This window comes from Egretta garzetta, unplaced genomic scaffold (genome assembly GCF_000687185.1).
Source record: "Egretta garzetta isolate BGI_Z169 unplaced genomic scaffold, ASM68718v1 scaffold87, whole genome shotgun sequence".
NCBI lineage: Eukaryota > Metazoa > Chordata > Aves > Pelecaniformes > Ardeidae > Egretta > Egretta garzetta.
Genome location: NW_009260286.1, coordinates 557,579 through 570,806, shown reverse-complemented (window position 1 = coordinate 570,806; position 13,228 = coordinate 557,579). Strand labels below are relative to the sequence as shown.

General features: G+C 41.4%; 1 protein-coding gene across 1 annotated transcript in view; it reads left to right on the top strand.

The window, feature by feature from the left end:
• Positions 1–2,202: 2,202 nt before the first annotated feature.
• Positions 2,203–13,228, top strand: part of FKBP1B (FKBP prolyl isomerase 1B) — a 46,904-nt gene continuing 35,878 nt past the window's right edge. Inside the window, exon 1 of the mRNA XM_035897953.1 lies at positions 2,203–2,242. The gene's annotated coding sequence lies outside the window, so the exon portion shown is untranslated. The remainder of the gene's footprint in view (positions 2,243–13,228) is intronic.

The window sequence follows — 13,228 nt, the reverse complement described above, 5'->3', positions numbered from 1 at the left end:
CCCCCGCCCCGCCCGGGGGCCCCCGGCCCCCCGGTGTCAAGCATCCCTCCCGGCCGCCGCCGCCTCCCGGGCAAGCGTGCGATGCCGGTGAGGCTGCGGTGCAGCCCGGGCGGCGATGACCGCTGCTTGGCGCGGGCTCTGCTTCCCGGAGCCAGCTCGCGTCGTTCCGCTCTTCTGCGGCGTTACAGTAGCGTTTGGTAAGGGTTTGGGGGTTGCTTTTTTAAGAGGAGGTAATTTCTAACATACAGCCATACGTATCCATGTAACAGGCCAGATTCATCCTCGGCTGATGTGCAGCCGTAAATAATTTGTTCGAGTCAATCTCAGCTTAACTTTCTTGGCCCAGTATCTTTTCTTTCTTTGTGTATGCTTTTAAATAGGCTTCTCCCTCGGTGCTGTTCAGCTCTGGGGATCAAATTCTGCTCTTGGTTGTAACGATGTAAAAGCAGAATACTTATATGGGTGTACATAACATTGCTAGGTTAAGAGTAGAAAGAAGGGTGGAACTTAACCTCGTAGTAGCACTTTCTGGCTATTAACTATATCAAGGCTGTCTTTGTAAGCAATATGCTATTCCAAATAAGGTTATATGGATTATTTCTCTTGGTTGCAAGTCTTAATCAAAATCAGCTGACTTTGAACACTGTCTTAAAACCACAGCTAGTCAGTGGTCTTGAGAATCTCTGCTTTTAATTCAGCTTTGATATAGCTTCATGGACTCTGCTGTTGTTATACCCACACAGCAGAATATGTGCCAGTAAGGTCTGATACTCCTTTTCTCAGATTTCTATATAATAGTGCATCATTTGAATAATATCTGTTTTACCAGGGGTAGGATTCATCTTGTATAACTTTTTTCAGGTTAGGTGGCCAGTCTAAAGCAGTCTTCTAGGTTTTTTCTGTAGTCATCTCCTGAGAATAATTTGTCTTGCCATTCTCTGGATGGGCTGGGTTTCTTTCAAAGCGCTGGTAATTCTCCACTGTCAATAGGGGAAGCCCAGGAGACTGGCATACAATAATTGCCTGTGTTTTAGATGGTTAAAGGTAAATGAGATTCATCCCACTTTAAGGTTACAGTGGTGCCCAGACCTGTTGTACTGCACTTCGTACAACCCACAGCTAGAGGTACTCCAGCCGGCCAAGCTGATGAAGGAGGCTGCTCAGATGACACTTGGAAGCACCATCTTCTCGATTTCATGTTATAAATCGTGGTTCATCATATTAGCCTGCCCTCCTGCCATTTACTGCTCGTGGTGGTTTTGGCATATAAGCCCTAAGTACATAGCTTATGTGTTACTTGATGTTTTATACCCTGCGATGCACCTTGTAATGCATAACTTGTTATCATGTTAATTCAGACTAAAGAGGCCAGAAAGCCAACTAAGATACGAGCCTCAGTTTCTATCTGAATCCCTAGTTTCTAGCTTTCTGGCAAGGATGTTCCTTAATAATTGGTCTCATTTAAGCATTTAAGTTCTTCTGACACTGGCCAACAGTACTTGAGAAATGAAGGTTAGCTGCTTTAATATGCCAATGGCACCTAATTGAGCCTGGAAAATCTTCCCCTCGGTTTTAGTGCCTTTGGCAGTACCTAGAACAGGTTAAATGGAAATGGTAATTCTGTTTTCCAGTGGCAAGAAAAGAATTTAAACCTTCTTTTCCTTTCAGTATGAAAATTTTAAGAGGAGCTGCCAGGCCCTTGCAAGAGCTCAGTGTATCACTGCTTTGCTGTCACCCAGTGCTACAAAATTAAACTGCCTTTGTATGTGGAGATTTTTTTAAAACCCTTCTCGGCTAATTAAAGATGCCCTTGCTAGAGCTGTCTTGAGTGAAAGGCATTAGAAATGTGAATACAAATGGATTTTTTTCACAATGTCAGACTAAGACTTTATTTAAAAATTGTAATAAAAACATTCTGACAATTTTAAGGTTATAATCTGTGAAGTTTTGACAGTCCTTTTGCACTTAGAGAAAATTATGTAAGGAAAATACTATTTGGTCTAACAACTAAATAGGAGCCAAGCTGGGACCTTCTACCCTAAACCATACCCATTCCTGTCTTGCATATTAGTGATCTGATAACACACAGTCAGTCCAAATCTCAGTCTGGCGTTCTCCTCTTAAAAGATACACCCACCTAGCCACACAGATTAATAAGATAAAATAAAAGAATAACCTTTTATAATTTTAACAGGACGGACATTTCCAAAGAAGGGTCAGACGTGTGTGGTGCACTACACAGGTAAGGCATGTTCTGAATACTCACTCGATACCAACTGCCTTGTGTTGAAGAGTGATATGCCATTTCACATGCTGTGGTTGTATTTTTTTTTTACTTTGTTCTGTCACTCATAATTATGTTCTGATGGGTTTCCTAAATATTTCACTTCTAGCTGAGCAGTTCAGGCTACAGTATCTAGAGGTGCATGCTAGATTTGCTAAGTGTAGTGTTCAATGGTGAGAGGTTAACAGATGACACTGTGGACCTGATTCTTTAAGCCATTATACTACGCAATGAAATCAAGCATGAAACAGTGAAGATGCTGGGTTCATATTTTTCCGGCCTCTGATCTTGATACAGAGACTTAATGATTGAATATATCTTAAAAGCATGTGTCTGTGTATTGGCAGTAAAATTCATTCCGGATTGAAGAAATCAATACAACATCTATTTAACATCTGCTTTATGGACTTGTATGAATCTTAAGTGGTGAGTTGGTTAATGGAGCTGTTTATGCTGCACCTTTGAGCAGAGGGAAACCATCCTTTAAATCAGTTTGTAACGTTATGTTTTGTATATAGTTATGTAAATTGTCAAAAGAATGCAAAGACCTCTGCAGTCTGAGCCCCCATCTGGGAAGTTCACATCAAGAGCTGCCATTTTATGTGGTCTTCTCCTTAAGAAAGCAAAATGTAGGTGATGTGGGGATTGACAGTTACTGATCTGGGCCAAGATCTGTGAGGTAATGTTTTCCTCTAGTGTTCAGTAACTGTTGCTTTCTCTCAGTTTTGTACTTGCTTCTGTAGTTCACAGCTGGAGCAAGGTGGGACCATTTTCCAGTAAATATAACTAAAAAGCTATTTGTATTTTCAAGAAGCATTTTGCTATAGCTTCAATAGCATCTCTCATCAGAAGGTTGGTTGGGAGTTAGCGCACTAGCTTGGGATATAGGATGTCTGGGTTTAAGCTCCTGTATGTTTGTATATTCAGAGTATTTCGATCTGATGAGGATTTCTAGTTTGAATGAGAACAAGTTAAACACGTGGGTTTCCTGTGCCAGTCTCAGCCTTACAGACATTCCTCTGTAACTTAGATCTGAAAATAGATGTTTTGAAACTATTTTTGTGAAGATGTTAAAAGATATGTTTCTGTTCCGGCCCGAACTTCAAAATTTTTTATGAAATAAAATTGTCACTTCCCACCCCCAGTTAGTTCTAGATAAATTTAAATGTCAGAACTGAAATAGGCAAAAAATTTTGAGGCCTGCGGCTCCCACAAAGTACAGTTCTGCTGGATAACTTGAGAGAGAGTGTGAATGGTGACTGTGGAAAGATAACAAGATGCTGCTTTCTCTTACTGATAATAGATAACGTCTTAGATGAGGCTATCATAAGCTGGCTTTTAACATGAAAGACTTTATGAAAACTCATTAAATCAATCTGCAGTGTAAACTGTGCTTCCTCCATATATCTTGCTATTGGTGCTATGCAACCCCTCTAGCTCCCAGATTAGAAGAGATATCAGAAAAAGCTCATCACCTCAGTTCCAGCGCTGTTGCAATGTTTAAGCAGTCTTTGGTGGTATTATTTTTAAAGGGAGCACATGGTTAGTGAATGAAGTGTTTTCTTCCAGTGGTCTGTAGTGATGTGGCAAAGATGAAATATGAATGTCAAGTTTTAATTTAAAACTATTTTATCTGAATACAATATAACTTCTTTTTATACTGATGCAATTCCAGATATGCCTGGGATTCATCTTGAAATGATCTCTGTCTTATTTATATGATCTCATTAGACCACACTGTACTTAATGCTTATCCTCACCGCGCTCCAGCAAGTTCTGCTTTGGGAAGTGAGCAGCTAAATTACAGAGATATCCGCAGAGATATCCAGAACATCTGTCTTGTCACCTACAATGGGAGTCAGGAAAAATTAAGACACCTAGGTGCAAGGAAATGATCCCAGAAATCCTGCTTTCCAGAGGCCCCTAATACTGGGAGCACGTAGAACTCATAAGCTGTCTCCATGTTCAGCCTCCGTGTTGCACAAATACATGTAGGGAGGCGTTGTGGCCTGGGAAGTGAGGGAACCATGCACTGACTGCACTCCACCAAGACGTAGAGATCATTTGGATCTCGAGAGGAGCCTGACCTCACTGGAGTACTCTGAGCTCAGCTCTGAATCCAGCATCGAGCACAGAAGCAACAGCCACTTGCAGTCAAAAATGCAGCCTGTGGGAGCCCACTTCATGTATAATAACCAAACAGTTGTTTCAGACGTGGCAAACCTATGCTCAATTACCTTTCCCAACAGAGGAGGGTCATAGCTGTATTTGCCACATCCTTAACTGCAGCCATTACGTTCCTGGGGAGAAGAAAGCTGAAATTTCCTGCTCCCCCCAGTTTAGCTTGGGATGTTCAGCAGTGAAGAGAGCAAGAGCCATGGACAAGAAAAGGGCCAGGCAGAGAGTGAATAACAGACACTCATGCAGGAGTATTAAAGGAGCTGTATTCCAGTCCCTGAATTCAGGGATTAATTTTGTATTTTTTTTTTTCAATCCAATTACTTTCCCATGCGGTGGTGCCTAGTCTTGACAGCTTGATAGCACATGCAACTTTTTGCAGTGGCCCTTCCACTGTCATACCAAGGCACACTCTGTGTGGCGATACAGCTCCTGAGTGCAAACATGGTTGGTTCCATGTTTCCCTGAAGGGCTAGGGTTTTTGTGCATGCATAGAGTAAAATAGAAGGAAAAGGCCTGTAGCTTACTTCTGAAGCATCTTTGGGGAAAAAGGTTTTTATGAGCAAGCATGAGTTTTCCTGGCAGTCCAGACAGAAGTCCAGAGAAGACCAAATGCTGGTACCCTAGATAATTTGGCAAAACTTGAGTCCTGTCTGCTCGTCCAGGATCTTATGATTCATGCATCACCAAAGTAAGGATTCAGCAGGGTAGTTTCTAGTCTGACAACCCTACATGTTCCGGACAAGCGGGAAGTGAGAACTGGAATCTCCTCAAGATGAAGGGGAACCATGATCAAGCTTTACACTTCTGCTGCCAGTACTCCAGCTATTAGGTTGTTACATGTGGCAGCTTTGCCTCTTTCTCTCCCTGTTCAGCTAGGTGCATGATCTCAGGAGCAGACTTTGTGGTCTGATTCCCAAATACATTGTTGATGCCTTAATGCACAGACCTAAGTACCAGTGGCAGCAGGAGTTAAGGTGCAACCTCACTGGGAAACAGTTTAGAGGGAACCTTTTAGTTTAAGCAAATATCTCCCCCCCACACCCCAAGGAGTTCTTGGTTGCTTTACAATTAGAGCAGGATTTTTAGATTACCCTTCAGAAGTACCTAATTGCCCTTTCTGACTACATAGGATGCCTTAGTGCCTAACTTTGGTACTGTAAATCACCCGCTAATTTCTCAGCTTTGCACAGCCTGAGTTAAGTGCACAAATAGATGCTCCAGATCATTGCAGAAGATTAGATAGGAGGACTGTGATAGAACACGAAACCAATGATCTTGGTATACGATGGAAGAATGTGGTCAGATTCCCATATATATTACCTCGAGGGAGGTAATTCTGCCCCTCTACTCAGCTCTGGTGAGACCTCACCTAGAGTACTGCGTCCAGCTCTGGAGCCCTCAGCACAAGAAGGACATGGAAGTGTTGGAGCGGGTCCAGAAGAGGGCTACTAAAATGATCCGAGGGCTGGAGCACCTCTCCTATGAGGACAGGCTGAGAGAGTTGGGCTTGTTCAGTCTAGAGAAAAGAAGGCTGCGGGGAGACCTGATTGCGGCCTTTCAGTACCTAAAGGGGGCCTATAGGAAAGAGGGGGAAAACCTTTTTAGTAGGGCCAGCTGCGTTAGGACAAGGGGTAATGGTTTTAAACTAAATCGGGGTAGGTTTAGGCTCGATATAAGGAAAAAATTCTTTACAATGAGGGTGGTAAACCACTGGAACAGGTTGCCCAGAGAGGTAGTGGAGGCCCCATCCCTGGAAACATTCAAGGCCAGGTTGGATGGGGCTCTGAGCAACCTGATCTAGTTGGCGGTGTCCCTGCTGACTGCAGGGGGGTTGGACTCGATGACCTCTAGTGGTCCCTTCCAACCCAAAACATTCTATGATTCTATGATTCTATGATTTTATATGTTTTATCTTTGTTAAGAAATGTAACAAATATAATAATTTCTTCTTATCATCCAGCATCTATGTTGTGTCTCAAAAATTACCTGACACAATATTAAAGTAATGGGATTAATAGATAAGGTAGTGCATTGGCACCAAAATGCATTTCCAGCAGCAATGGTTTATGTCATGTTTTTGTCAGAGATTTCATTGAACAAGCTTCTGAAAGCCTTTGGCAATCTGCTTACTCCTTCTGTTTTCCATCTGCAAAATGATAGTTGTACTTTGTCTGCCTCATGTAGATAGATTGCAAGCAATTTGGGATATGAACTGCCTCCTTCTTCATGCCTGATGTAATGGCGTCCTAATCTTGATTGGGTCTTCAGGTTACACTGTAGTACTGATAGTAATACAAGTAAACAAATTACAGTGTCATTAGTCCTGGAGTGTATCAACAGAATGGAGGCATTTTCTGCAGTTTTGTTTCCTGTGATATAAATTCATTGACTCTGGCAAGGGGAATTAACAGTGCCGAATTTTCAAAGATTTATGAAGCTGATACAAAACGTGACTTTCAGTTGAAAATGCCCCTAAACAAAACCTTTCCTGAGGTTGTGAATGCTCTGCCTAGAGACTGTGGGGTAAAACCTAGACTCTGGGAAGCTGGGTCCCATTCCTGGGCCTCCTGCTGGATGATGGTGTGCCCTCAAACAAGCTTTGAATATATTGGTCCCAAATCTCCTCTTAATAGTGAGAGGGCAGCTTTTTTTCCTAAGTTGTTTGGAGCTGACATTCTCTTGTGTTGTCCCATGTAGCTTGTGGCAGAGCTGGATTCTTAACCTCTTCATCTTTCTCCTTGGCCACCTGTAAATCTGTGATAATAATACAATTAGCCTTTTTAAGGAACTGATGATGTTCAGTATTTGTAGTGTGCTGGAACAGACTTGTTTGAGTGAGACTATAAGGGCTCATTAAATCATTGAATACTTATTAAGCGGGACTTCTATCACAGAGGATTTTCCATAGACTAGGACAATGGCCACAAAATTGCACCAAATAAATTTTTAATAGAATATTTTAGTTGGAAGGGATCTACAATGATCACCTAGTCCAACTGCCTGACCATGTCAGGGCTGACCGAAAATTAAAGCATGTTATTAAGGGCATTGGCCAAATGCCTCTTAAACACATTTAGGCTTGGGGCATCGACCACCTCTCTGGGAAGCCTGTTCCAGTGTTTGAGCACCCTCTCGGTAAAGAAGTGCTTCCTAATGCCAAGTCTGAACCTCCCCTGACACAGCTTTAAACCATTCCCACGTGTCCTATCTCTGGGTACCAGGGAGAAGAGCTCAGCACCTCCCTCTCCACTTCAGTAATTCAATACCGAGAGGTTGATTTTTAATTTTTTTTTAAATGCTTAAAGTAAAATTCCCTATTAAAATTAATGAATACTACTCCATTTATTTCAGCTGAGCTGTACAAATTTATTCCAGTTTAGGAAGCAGGCCTCTATTTTAAGCAGAACAAATGATTAATTGTTCTTTTCCTAGTGAACTGAGGACAAACTCATATCATCTTATTTTCCCATATATTACCAGAATTATATTGTTTCTTTAGCTGGGGCAGAGATGTAGTGTTGAGAGTTATGGCTGTGTTTGTGACATTGAAAGCTTTTTTTACTTTTTTTTTTTAATAACAAAAGCATACTGCGTAGGTGCAAATTAACAGTAATTTATAGAATATGTTTGATTTATCATGATTTTAAAAAGCATTTTCCATTTAACACAATACAATTGGCACCAAAATGCATTTCCAGCAGCAATGGTTTATGTCATGTTTTTGTCAGAGATTTCATTGAACAAGCTTCTGAAAGCCTTTGGCAATCTGCTTACTCCTTCTGTTTTCCATCTGCAAAATGATAGTTGTACTTTGTCTGCCTCATGTAGATAGATTGCAAGCAATTTGGGATATGAACTGCCTCCTTCTTCATGCCTGATGTAATGGCGTCCTAATCTTGATTGGGTCTTCAGGTTACACTGTAGTACTGATAGTAATACAAGTAAACAAATTACAGTGTCATTAGTCCTGGAGTGTATCAACAGAATGGAGGCATTTTCTGCAGTTTTGTTTCCTGTGATATAAATTCATTGACTCTGGCAAGGGGAATTAACAGTGCCGAATTTTCAAAGATTTATGAAGCTGATACAAAACGTGACTTTCAGTTGAAAATGCCCCTAAACAAAACCTTTCCTGAGGTTGTGAATGCTCTGCCTAGAGACTGTGGGGTAAAACCTAGACTCTGGGAAGCTGGGTCCCATTCCTGGGCCTCCTGCTGGATGATGGTGTGCCCTCAAACAAGCTTTGAATATATTGGTCCCAAATCTCCTCTTAATAGTGAGAGGGCAGCTTTTTTTCCTAAGTTGTTTGGAGCTGACATTCTCTTGTGTTGTCCCATGTAGCTTGTGGCAGAGCTGGATTCTTAACCTCTTCATCTTTCTCCTTGGCCACCTGTAAATCTGTGATAATAATACAATTAGCCTTTTTAAGGAACTGATGATGTTCAGTATTTGTAGTGTGCTGGAACAGACTTGTTTGAGTGAGACTATAAGGGCTCATTAAATCATTGAATACTTATTAAGCGGGACTTCTATCACAGAGGATTTTCCATAGACTAGGACAATGGCCACAAAATTGCACCAAATAAATTTTTAATAGAATATTTTAGTTGGAAGGGATCTACAATGATCACCTAGTCCAACTGCCTGACCATGTCAGGGCTGACCGAAAATTAAAGCATGTTATTAAGGGCATTGGCCAAATGCCTCTTAAACACATTTAGGCTTGGGGCATCGACCACCTCTCTGGGAAGCCTGTTCCAGTGTTTGAGCACCCTCTCGGTAAAGAAGTGCTTCCTAATGCCAAGTCTGAACCTCCCCTGACACAGCTTTAAACCATTCCCACGTGTCCTATCTCTGGGTACCAGGGAGAAGAGCTCAGCACCTCCCTCTCCACTTCAGTAATTCAATACCGAGAGGTTGATTTTTAATTTTTTTTTAAATGCTTAAAGTAAAATTCCCTATTAAAATTAATGAATACTACTCCATTTATTTCAGCTGAGCTGTACAAATTTATTCCAGTTTAGGAAGCAGGCCTCTATTTTAAGCAGAACAAATGATTAATTGTTCTTTTCCTAGTGAACTGAGGACAAACTCATATCATCTTATTTTCCCATATATTACCAGAATTATATTGTTTCTTTAGCTGGGGCAGAGATGTAGTGTTGAGAGTTATGGCTGTGTTTGTGACATTGAAAGCTTTTTTTACTTTTTTTTTTTAATAACAAAAGCATACTGCGTAGGTGCAAATTAACAGTAATTTATAGAATATGTTTGATTTATCATGATTTTAAAAAGCATTTTCCATTTAACACAATACAAATACAACGCAATTCCCTTGAAATAACTCTTGTGAAAAAGAGGACAGATCTGCCTATTTTTCTTGGATCAAAATCAACCCAGTCTTAAGCATATGTAATAGCCAGAGATTTGTCTATACTGACATACTCTCGAAAAGACTAGTGTAAATTCAGAATAACTTTGCAGAGTGTCATATATTTGTCTGTGAACCTCAGTATCTGGATGACTGGACATACATTAGCTTCATGTGAAAGCACTTTGTGCCAGGTGAGTACTGGGGTATGATATTTCTCTGGTCCTGCTCTCAGAAACATCTATACCACTTCAGTGGGAGCTGTGCATGTGTATCTGAGAGGAAAATTGAACTGAGTAAGGAATTTAATCAAAATTCTTTGTCTCCAGGAAGCTGTCTAGCTGGGTTTGGAAGAGGATAGTGAACACTGCAATTAGAGTTATCATTAATAAGAATTGTATTGTAACAGACATTGTAATTGAGCCTTGAATTATAGCCAGCTAAATCTTGCTTACCTAGAAAGAACTTAATTGTTTTATCGAGCATGTTCCCAAGATATATTATACCAGGAGAGTGTGATGTCTTTCCATCTTTTGGGGCCTGCCAATTTTCTGTATTTTTTTACTTAAAGTAATCCCTTCAAATTGCTCTGGTTTGAAAGGATGAAAGCCTTTTACTTCTGCAGAGATCTTAGTGGCAGCTAAGCACTTGCAAGCATCCTTTTTCTTTGGTGAATCATAACTGCAAAAAGTAGTTTTAGTCCTCAGTGAAGAACATGGTTTTTTGCTGCCCCTCAGAAACGATTTGCAAGTCTTAAACCTTTCTCGGTAAAAGGAGTAAAATTCTCATCTTTACTTATTTAATGTAGATTGGTTACCTCTGGAAATATTTTAGCAGCGACTTCAGTCTGATAGTGATGAGAGTCCAGAAGTAAACGTTCAAGGAGAAGAGATTTCTCCTACGCATTTTACTGCCAGCTTAGTGACTTCAGGTGATCACTTAGTGATTTCAGGTATATTACTTGTTCTTTCATTTTTAAAATTTGACAGAAAAGGGGGCTGTGCCTCTCAAAATTGTCATGAAATTAATGTTTGCAAGTACTGTGAGACTCGCTGTAAGAAGAAGCTATTGATGTGAAAAAATCATAGAATCATAGAATCACTTTGGTTGGAAAAGACCTTTGAGATCATCGAGTCCAACCTTTAACCTAACCCTGCCATCCCACCACTAAACCATGTCCCTAAGCACCTCATCTATCCTTCTTATAAATACCTCCAGGGATGAGGACTCCACCACCTCCCTGGGCAGCCCATTCCAGAGCCTGACAACCCTTTCGGTAAAGAAGTTCTTCCTAACGTCCAGCCTAAACCTGCCCTGGCACAGCTTCAAACCATTCCCCCTCGTCCTATCATCTGTTACCAGGCCGACCCCCACCTCACTACAGCCTCCTTTCAGGTAGTTGTAGAGGGCGATCAGGTCTCCCCTCAGCCTCCTCTTCTCCAGACGAAATAACCCCAGTTCCCTCAGCCGCTCCTTGTACGACTTGTGTTCCAGACCCCTCACCAGCTTGGTTGCTCTCCTCTGGACATGTTCCAGCAACGCAACATCTTTTTTGTAGTGAGGGGCCCAAAACTGAACACAGTATTCGAGGTGCGGCCTCACCAGCACCGAGTACGGGGACACGATCACTTCCCTACTCCTACTGGTCACACTATTTTCAATACAGGCCAGGATGCCATTGGCCTTCTTGGACACCTGGGCACACTGCTGGCTGAAAATGATTTGATGAATAAAAAAGGTTCAGAGATTTGTAAGAAAAAATGTAGAAGCTTCAGCAGCTAAATTAGTGAGTTTAAATTGGACATACCATATTGTTGCCTGATGGAAAAGGATCGGTGTAATAAACTGTAGCCTCAAGTTTCCCAGTTTCTCCTCCTTTGCATTGAATGCTGTGTTGCTATGTAGTGTGCCCATTGGTTTCACTGAAATGACTTGTGCTATTGCATGCTATTTAATGTGGGTAAGTGAAACAGAAAAGGAGCTTGAAATTACCCAACAGGGTTCTTACTGGCAACCTCAGCTGAGAAGCGATCGTTTGACTAAGAATTGGAAGTCTCTCCCCTTAATGGTGGTCCCCGTGGCCTTGAGGTGTTAACGGGACGGCTGCTAATATGCTTTGTGCAAAGAAAGGGAAGACTTCTGGATGGCCTGTAAATACCATCTTATAATAATTTAGGGAAAAAGCAGGATGAGTTTCTTTCTTATGGAGTAAAGAAGTTTATTAAGAGATTTCTTCAAGATGACATGTATGGGCACTTTCTCCCCTGACAGAGACTCCTCTGTCACCATGAAACATGCTGAATGATTTGGTGATTGCTAGCTTTGATTTTGGAGCACCTATTAACCTCTACAGGATTTCCTTTCATGGAGGTATTGTATCATCATGCCCCTTCCTGTTGTGCATAGAAGGGAGACTGCTAGTGAATAATTAAACCTCTTACTCCCACCTCACAAAAGCCTTGAAGTGGATTTCAACATACTGAAAAAAGTCCACAAAGCAGTTTATGTGTAGTACCAGAGAACTAATAACCTCTGTTAGTCAAGCTTTTAAAAGCTCAGAACTGATCAAAAACAGTGCCATCTTTTAGAAAATTAGATCACTGTTTTCAAAGAAAATGTTTTTGCTGGGTCCTCTTTGCACTTACTTTCAATGATCCCAGTGTGCTACTCTGCCTACTTACAGCTCATACGTGTATTTAAGCACTAGGACCCAAAAGGTTTGCATCAATTCTTGATCATTGGAATTCCAGGTCCTCACAAGAATGACATTGTTTTCTAATAAATTATGCCCCCCAAAAATCACAGAATTGCTGAAGCAACTGTGCAGTGAATAGTATTTATTAGTGTGAAACGTACAAGTGGTTACTACATCAGCTAAATGAGAAACTCTATCAGCTGACACCAGTGATAGGCTTGTCTCCCTTTATTGACAAAGTAGAACTGACATCACTGTATTTACCTAATTAAGAAGTCTAAATTGAGAGCTTAGTTATCTTAGGCTACCTAAATAGTTAGCCTTTGGATACGCCTCTCTATTGATTAGATAAAGAGCTTAATATGGTTCCTAAGTCAGGAAGCTCAGCTAGGCAGGGTTTATGGAAGGGGTACTATTTTCTTAATGAGACAACATGCGGTGTCATCTCTCTGCAGTGGAGACACGGCAGCCACATTTCAGGTGTGTTACCCGAGCAGTTGCTGTGTGGCCAGAGATCTCAGCAGGTTTGTGATCTCCAGAGCTCAGTGGGCTGCTCCTGGAGCTGCAGTGATGTGCATGGGAGATCCCTGGGGAGGACCATTGCGCAGGAGCTCATGCAGTGCCTGTCCTTTGGCGCTGGTAAGCAATGGAACAGGCATCCTCGGAGGAAACACATACTGCTGCGAGAAGCAGTGAT